Raw genomic sequence first — 9,520 nt, 5'->3', positions numbered from 1 at the left:
GGGTATCTTGTGGCCACCATCCGAAAATGATCAGTCGAGAGCCGGTTCACCCTTACTACGCAGTATTACTTCAGCCTCCACTGTTTCTTGAGCCTCAACACCCTTCCGCAGCTCCACCTATCAGCGCATCATATAAAGCTTCAGATTCCGTCTCATTCGGTTCAACCCGTTACAAAAGGAACGTAATTCTTTGTTCAGGAAATGCAAACTCGGCTTGTGGTTGTGTTTATGATTTCAGAACGAAAAATATCTACGTAATGTTATAAGATATTGATACATACAAAAATGTTTAGGTAGTATGAGTATCTGCCTGAGTAGAACACTTTTTCGTCTGAGAAAATAAAGACAAAATAAAGAAAAAGAAATAAAGGTCTTTTTAAAAATTTTTAATAACTTTGACCTATAACGTGTAAAATTAAACGGTGCAACATTTTACTGAATTAAGTATTGTGAAATTATTGTAGTTGTAGCAACAAGTAGTACCTCTTCGCTTAGGTAATTCGTTCTAATTAAATATTCCCTTGGGAACTTTGATGACTGCCAATACAAAACTGTCCATATTATACTGTAAACTAGATTTCTAGAACTTTTTAATTTGTTACTTGTTGACAGTACCTTTTTAAAAATCTCCTAGTTGAGTTTTGGAGGAATAGAAGAGTTATCCAGGTAGAGAAGATTGAGAGTCATAGGTCATTATAACCCAAGACACTGCACGGCTGAAATACGTACAGTTCACCTTTCCCAGGTGACATAGACGTAAAGAATCCGCCTGCCAATGCAGGACGTTCAGGAGATGAGGGTTCCATCCCTGGGTTGGGACAGTTCCCTGGAGTAGGAAGCAGCAACCCACTCCTATATTCTTGCCTGTGAAATCCCTTGGACAGATGAGGCTCGCAGTGGACAGAGGCGGCATGGGCCCCTGAGGAATTAGGTGGCACTGAGCACACAGATTTTGCCCTTACAATTAAAATGTTATTGCAGAATGTGAGGTAACATAGTAATAGATTTTCGCTGCACTGGATTGCAGAGGAGGAACTGTCAAGTCACAATAACATGGTTTAATTATCTTCTGTAGGCACTGAAATTGCTGGAAGATTTTAAAGAAGGACTTAGTGTTGTAGAGGACAGGCAAGCCTGGAGTGCTGCGGTTTATGCGGTCGCAAAGCCTCAGACAGGACTGAGAAACTGAACTACAATAAAGTATAGTCAAGGTGAGGATAAGGTAAGTTTTGAGGGTATGGAAAGCTCTGTGGAGTCAAAGATCAAAGCTTGGTACTTCAGAGCTATCCAATGGTAGCCTCTGATCTCCTACTTGATGAAGGGTCTGGAATTCCAGTGGCTGCCCAAAGGTAAGTTTTTTAACTTCTACCAATAAAGCTGTGGCAGCTATTGACTGTAGGCAGGAAGATGACCTATGAGTCCCAGAATCTAGTAGTGGAAAACAGTCTGTAGGATAAGGAACATTTCCTAGCTTTTGAGCAAGTCCTGTTTTTCAGCTGACCGTATGCCTGTTCTGTTGCTCAGTTATGTTTGACTCTTTGAAACCCCGTGGACTGTCGCCTGCCAGGTTCCTCTGTCCATGGGATTTCCCAGGCAAGAATACTGGAATGGGTTGCCCCTCCCTTCTCCAGGGTATCTTCCCGACCCAAGGATTGAACCCACGTCTCCTACAATGGCTGACAGATTTTTTGCCTCCGAGGCACCAAGGAAGCCCAGTCTCTGTTTCCACTGCGCTAAACTGTTTTAAGTGAAGGGCACACGTACTCTGATTGTCCCTTTACCTTTTGGCGCTTCCCTAACAGGGCACATTTTTCCTGATCCTAGGTGATAGGAAGTTCCACTATGAGGTACTTGTATCCTCTGCCTTTTCTTGCACATCAGAGGGTACAAGTGGACACAGGGAGATGGAGTTAGGGATCAGTCAGAAGGATCCATTTTCAGGCCATTTTCGTTATCCCACCACCAAGTTATATAACAGCCAGACCATGTTACAATAAAATTTAACTTCTTCCTTTTTCAGGCCATCTATTTTTTTTTTCAAATTTCCTGTTTTTAAGTATATACTTCAGAAGCTTTTTGTTTTTCTGTTTTTTCTGGCTAAAAAGAGGAGTCTTCCATGTTGACCAACCTACAACTAAGAATAAAATAGTTCTCCCAGAAATGGTTTTTGACATTCCAGAGATGTTTAACATGAAGAGGTCCAAGTCATCCTCCAAATTTCCTTTGATCATAATGGGGTTTTAAGCATCCTCTACTCTCCTGTTGATTTTTAACCAGACATCTCTGGTTAAAATTAATTATTTAAGCAAAGTACTCCCTCATGTGGCACTGCTACTGTTGTGAAATCTGGAGTCACAAAACACACCTCGGAGAACGCTGAAGACAGTGGTAGTGGCTAGTACAATAGTGTGTGGCCCTTCCCAGGTGGGGGTAACATGTGCTGTTTCCAATCCTTTATTCATACTAAATCTACTGGGGAGTATGGGTGTATAGTAGTACCTAAAGAAAAGGGAATTCCTGAACATAAGTGGTGATATCATGGATTACCTTCTCCAACTCTTCAGCTGCTGCAACACCTCCATCCCTCCTCTTTGTAATATATTTAACTTTCAGTTCAGTTCAGTTCAGTTCAGTCCCTCAGTCGTGACCAACTCTTTGTGACCCCATGAATCACAGCATGCCAGGCCTCCCTGTCCATCACCAACACCCGGAGTTCACTCAAACTCATGTCCATCGAGTCGGTGATGCCATCCAGCCATCTCATTCTTTGTCATCCCCTTCTCCTCCCGCCCGCAATCCTTCCCAGCATCAGAGTCTTTTCCAGTGAGTCAACTCTTCACATGAGGTGGCCAAAATATTGGAGTTTCAGCTTTAGCATCAGTCCTTCCAATGAACACCCAGGATCCTTTACTTCCTGAATAAGAGGGGGAGGCCTCTCGAACATTATCTCATAGGGAGGGAGAATACCCATGCAACTAGGGGTGAGGGGGATAGAAAGGTGGTCATTCTGATCCTGATTAACACTAATGACAGCATGTCCATCCAGGGGGTGCCAGTTTCTTACACCCATTTTGCCAAAGTCACTTTGATGGTCTGGTTCATTCTCTCAGCCATTCCTGAACTTTGTGGCCTATTCACTGTATGTAGTTTCCATTTAATATTTACTGCTTAGTAGGCCAGTTGGAGTGATTCAGCCACAAATGCAGACCCATTATGTGATCCTACACTCAGAGGGAACGCAAACCTAGGAATACCATCTCTCAGCAAGAATCAGTCCACTTCCTTCACTTTTTTAGTCTTGGTGGGGTAAGCTTCTACCTATCCTGTAAAAGTACATTCCATCACCAGCAAGTATTTGTATCCTCAGCATACCTCACTGAGTCCACTTCTAGATGTTCAAATGGAGCAGCACCCTTAAATTGTATTACAGGAGGTACTGTCTCCTTTGGGGCTTGGTTATTCTTGGCACAGGTTACACATTGGTGACTTGCATCTGCACACAAGGCTGTTAGACCTGGTGTGACAGAATAGTGGGTGAAAATCTCCACAAGTCTTTGTTTTCCCTAAATGGGTGGATTGATGGAAATATGTAACCAGCTGAAATGCCAAGCTACAGGAGACAAAGTCTCCCATCTGAGAGTTCACATCATCCATCCTCCCACAGTGTTCCTTGCTGAGTTCAAGTTCTTCTTTGTCATAGACTGGGGCCACTTGGGTGGTTAGTAGGCTAGACACCACAGGTGTTACCATACGTTTGGTTGCTATATTATGTTGGGCAGCTGCTTGGTCAGCCAGACAGTTCCCTTTCGCCTGAGGTGTGTCCACCCTCTGGTGGCCCCTACAGTGCATTACCACCACTGCAGCAGGTTCCCATGCTGCTTCCAACAGCAGCAGAATTTCTTCTTTATTTTGTACTTCTTTGCCATTTGCAGTTAACAGCCCCCTTTCTTTATATATGGCCCCATGTACATGTAAGGTAGCAAAGACATACCATGAATCAGTATATTTACCCTCTTTCCTTTAGCCAATTTTAGGGCTTGTATAAGTTCCCAGAGCTCTGCATGTTGATCTGACCAATGTGTGGGGAGCTGTCCTGCCTTGACGGTTGTATCTATTGTGGTTATCGTGTATTCAGTTTTTCTGTTTCAGGTAGCTAGTCCCATCTGTGTAGTAAGTGTTATCTGGGTGACTTAAGGACACATGTCTAAGGTCCAGAGGCACCCCACTCCAGTACTTTTGCCTGGAAAATCCCATGGAGGGAAGAGCCTGGTGGGCTGCAGTCCATGGGGTCACGAGCGACTTCACTTTCACTTTTCACTTTCATGCGTTGGAGAAGGAAATGGCAACCCACTCCAGTATTCTTGCCTGGAGGATTCCAGGGACAGGGGAGCCTGGTGGGCTGCCACCTATGCAGTCGCACAGAGTTGGACACAACTGAAGCAATTTAGCAGCAGCAGCAGCAGTTGCATCTCCTCACAGTCATGGCTGGGAGGGCCTTGACTCACCAGCAAATAAGTCACTGGGAGCCTGACAGGACCCCACCTTTATTCAGGGATTTTCACATAAAAGTCCTTGCTACTGTTAACATCTGAGAAGGGGAAAGCCATTTTGCCCCAACCCCTATTAGAAGAGTGATGATGGCACATAGTACTTTTACGCTAATAGTCTGTCCCATAGTTTGTCAGCCTCTCTTGTTAAAATGGTGACAGCTGCCATTGCTGTCAGACATGGAGGCCATCCAGAGGCTACAGGATCCAGCCTCTTGGGTAATGTGCCACAGGTCACATGAGCCTACTCTTTGTCCCAGCACCCCCAGTGCTACTTACTCTTTCTTATGGACATACAGAGTGAATGGTTTGGTCAAAGCAAGGAGAACTAATGAAGGGGCCTCTGTCATGGCTCTCTTTAATTGTTCAAAAGCATGATTCTGTTCTGGTCTCCAAGTTAGAGAGTCATTTCCAGGGCCCATAGTGGCAGCATATAAGGGTTTAGCTATTTGTAAAAAGCCAGGTATCCAAATCTGGCAGAACCCCTTGGCTCCCATGTATTTTCTCGCTTATCCGATTGATTACTTGTTTTAGTTCTAAGCTGAGAGCATGCCTCCCCTCCCTTATAATAAATCCTGAGTACTTTACCTCAGTCTGGCAGATTTGGGCCTTTTTTCTTGACACCTTATATCTGGCCTGTTCTAACTGGTCCTGGAAAGTCTTAGTTCTTACCCAGCACTGAGTATGAGATTCTGCCGTGAGGAGTAAGTCATCCACATATTGCAGGATTTGGCACTTGGTAGCATCCGATGGGAAGAAGAGGAGGGCTGTTGCTAGAGCTTCCCCAAATATAAGAGGGGAATTTTTAAATCCTTGTGGTAGCTGATTCCACATCTTCTGGGTCTTTCAGCCCATTTCAGGGTCCTCCATTCTAAAACAAAAATCCTCCAATTAGCCAATTGGAACCACTCTTATACAAAGGAAAGCATCTTTCAAGTCCAAACAAGTAAAATACCGGGCATTAGGAGGCATTAGTCTTGGCTTAGCAACATATTGGGATTAGGGACAGTTGGGTGTAAGGTCACCATCACCTCATTTGCTAAACTTGGGTTCTGAACTGGCTGATAATCTTTTCCCTCATCTTTCCTTTGGGCCTCCCCTTGTGGCTCAGATGGTAAAGGATGTGCCTCCAATGCGGAGACCCAGATTCAATCCCTGGGTCAGGAAGATCCCCCGGAGAAGGAAAAGGCAACCCACTCCAGTACTCATCCTTCTTTACTGGAAGGATAGGGGTGTTCCATGGAGAAAGGCATTCCACCAATATGCCTGCCTCCTTCAGCCTATCAATGTGAAGCTTGATTCCCTCCCTGGCAGCCAGCGATATCAGTTCAGTTCAGTTCAGTCGCTCAGTCGTGTCTGACTCTTTGCGACCCCATGAATCACAGCATGGCAGGCCTCCCTGTCCATCACCAACTCCCAGAGTTCACTCAAACTCATGTCCATCGAGTCGGTGATGCCATCCAGCCATCTCATTCTCTGTCATCCCCGTTTCCTCCCACCCCCAATCCCTCCCATGATCAGTCTTTTCCAGTGAGTCAACTTGTCGCATGAGATGGCCAAAGTATTGGAGTTTCAGCTTCAGCATCAGTCCTTCCAATGAACACCCAGTACTTATCTCCCTTAGAATGGACTGGTTGGATCTCCTTGCAGTCCAAGGGACTCTCAAGAGTCTTCTCCGACACCACAGTTCAAAAGCATCAATTCTCCGGCAATTAGCTGTCTTCACAGTCCAACTGTCACCTCCATACATGTATAGAATGTTGTTTTTTTTTCTTATGGGCTGGGCCCCTGCCTTTAAGTCTGTTACCAACAGAGGGTGGTTTTTCGCAAGTCCAGGGTGGGTATTTTCACACCATACTTCAGGAAATGGCTTTGTTAGGACTTCTGGGTGATTGATAGAGCTTCCATTCATCTTCCTTCTGAATTGTCACAGACAGAAGGAAAGTTTCTGTTCTCACCTGTAATTTTGGCTCTTTTTGTGAAAAGGATATTTGAGCTCCCAGTTTAGTCAACAAGTCTCTTCCCAATAATGGGACTGGACATTCACGAACATACAAGAATTCATGCATAACTTGGTGCCCCCCTATCTGGCATAATCTTGGACTATAGAAGACCTGCTGTATCTTCCCTCCAGTTGCCCCTGCAATTGGGATAGATTTATTAGTGAAGGGGGCCACTTGAGTTGTTACCACCAAAAACTCAGCTCCTGTGTCCACCAAAAAGTCTGTAGAACAGTCCACCACTTCTAATGTCACCATAGGCTCCTATGGACCTTGTTCACTGGAACCTCGGCTGCCCTATTCAGAGTCCATGCCAGCCATCACAATCAGGGCATCTCCCAGTTCAGGGGCCATTGGCTTAGTCTTATTTAAGGGGCACTCATTTTTCCAGTGCCCAAACCCACGACATGTGACACACTGGTTTTGCTGAAAGGGATGGCCAGGGCCCTGGTTTCCTAGGGTTTCGCTGGGGTGGAACAGCTGACTGTTTATTGGGATCCGGACAGCCCAGCACAGTGGGCAGGAGAGATATCTTTTGATGAAACCTTTTGTCATTCTCCTTTTGTTTTTTCTCAGCCTCCTTTATAGCCTCATGGTTCCAACTGACAAAAGTCTTGTCAGCAATTTCTATCAGCTGGGTACTGTAAGAGCCAAGAATCTCTCCATTTTTTTGAGTTTTCTCCTAATGTTGGGATATGACTGGACCACAAAGGCAGCATTTATAAGTCTTTGGTTCTCAGGGGCCTCTGGATCAAAGCGGGTATAACTGTCGGAAAGCCTCACACAGTCTCTCATAGAATACTGTTTGAGTCTCATCTGCTTTTTGGATCATGGTGTTAGTCTTATGTTAGTAGGCTTGTAAGCCCCCCTTTTGAGGCCTTGTATAATAGCCCTCTTATGTTTTTCCAAGGACTGCTTACCTTGATCAGTGTTGAAGTCCCAATCTGGTCTTATATCAGGAGAAGTTTCCCAGGCCCAAGTTTCAGGATCCAGTTGGCCCTCTGGTGCATTTTCTCAGCACCATTTTCATGTCTGTGTAAGGATCTGGGTCTCTCTTCTGTATTGAAAAGGGTGAGAAGTTGGGCTATACCATCTCACAAAAGCCTGTGGGTCCTAAAAATAGTCTCTGTTAAGTGAATCATGCCCTGCAGCTTGTCAGATTAGGGAGGAGTGTGCCTCTGCCACTTTAAGAGATCTGTGGTAGAGAATGGTTGATAGTAAAGAGAAATGGGGCCAGGATGGATGTGCCCATCTGGCACCATCTGTGGCGCCACGTGGACCTCACTGAGAGGCATTTGCAAAACCCCTTTTTCCTGTGACTTCTTTGTGGACTTCAGTTGTTTCCAAACCCTTGGTTCCCTGCTCTTTTCTCCTTCTATACTAGGGAGGGGAGGATATAATGCCAGCACAGTCAATCCTACTGTCCCTTGTGGTACAGTAGCAGGGAAGCGAGTCTCCTCCACTGAGGAAGGTCGGGGAGGAAAATCTTCTTCTTCTCCTATTCCCTGTCCCTGTTCAGAGGGCTTCTGTTGTGTTCTCCAATATGGGGGAGGAAGAAGGAATTATTCTTCTTCTGGATCATGATATATTTTCTTTGGCTTTTATTGCTGGAGCTTTGCCTGAGCCAGCAGAATATTGCTTTCCCCTCTTCTAAGATAACATACCCAGGCCCAAGGATGTGAGTTTTGCACAATCAATAGCCATGAGTCAATGTACGGTAACTGATCTGGGTGGTCTGGCTGCCCAGTTACCATAGAGTACATAGTCCAAACTTTGTTCAGTTCTAGGGTTCCCTCTGAGGGCCATCCTATCCCAAAGGATGGCCAGTCTATCTTGCAAAAAGTCCTAAGCTTGTTTGGGGTTAACTTTATGCCATAGTCTCCTCCAAAGCCCTTTCTGAAGTTTTTAATGATACATTTAAGAATGACTGGCTTGGATTCTCCTCCACCCATCCTGCTTTTACTTTCCTTCTATCAGTTACAGCAAGTCAAACTTCTATTTTGTCAGTCCTTTGCCAGGTTCTTACATCCCAGCCACCACTGATGTCTCCACTCAAGGGAGCAAGACAGCTGCCACTTTACCTCAGGCATGCTGCTGCTGCTAAGTTGCTTCAGTAGCGTCAGACTCTGTGCAACCCCATTGACTGCAGCCCACCAGGCTTTGCCATCCCTGGGATTATCCAGGCAAGAACACTGGTGTGGGTTGCCATTTCCTTCTCCAATGTGTGAAAGTGAAGTTGCTCAGTCATGTCTGACCCCTAGTGACCCCATGGACTGCAGCCTAGCAGGCTCCTCCATCCATGGGATTTTCCAGGTGACAGTACTGGAATGGGTTGCCATTGCCTTCAACCTAAATTTGTTCTAATTTCTTCAATTATGTTTTCTTTTTTCCTCTCTGCTTTATTTATTTCCACCATTCTATCATTCTTACTTATCATCTCTTCTGCTTCAGTTATGCTACTGTTGGTTCCCTCCAGAGTGCTTTTGATCTCGGTTATTACATTATTCATTATTAATTTATTCATCTTCATTTCTTCTAGGTCCTTGTTAAACAGTTCTTGCGTCTTTTCAATTCTTGTCTCTAGTCTATATTTCTGTAACTCCATTTTCTTTTCAAGAATTTGGATCATCTTTACTATCACTATTCTGATATCTTTTTCAGGTAGTCTCCCTATCTTCTCCTCTTTTGGTTGGTTTGGTGGTTATTTATCATGTTCCTTTACCTGCTGAATAATTCTCTGCCTTTTCATCTTGTTTAGATCGTTCGTTGTGTTTGGGATGCCTTTTCTGCATGCTGAAAGTTCGTGGTTCCTCTTTAGTGTGGAGCCTGCTCCCTGTGGGTGAGGTTGACCTAGTGGCTTATTAAGCTTTCCTTGTTGGGGGAGCTTACATCTGTGTTCTGGTGGGTGGAGCTGAATCTCTTCTCTGGAGTGCAATGAAGTGTCCAGTAATGAGTTTTGGGGTGTCTATGGAT

Source organism: Moschus berezovskii, chromosome Y (genome assembly GCF_049115385.1).
Source record: "Moschus berezovskii isolate FMDL1 chromosome Y, NW_MosBer_1.0, whole genome shotgun sequence".
Classification (NCBI taxonomy): Eukaryota; Metazoa; Chordata; class Mammalia; order Artiodactyla; family Moschidae; genus Moschus; species Moschus berezovskii.
Note: the sequence above shows the minus strand (reverse complement) of the source record.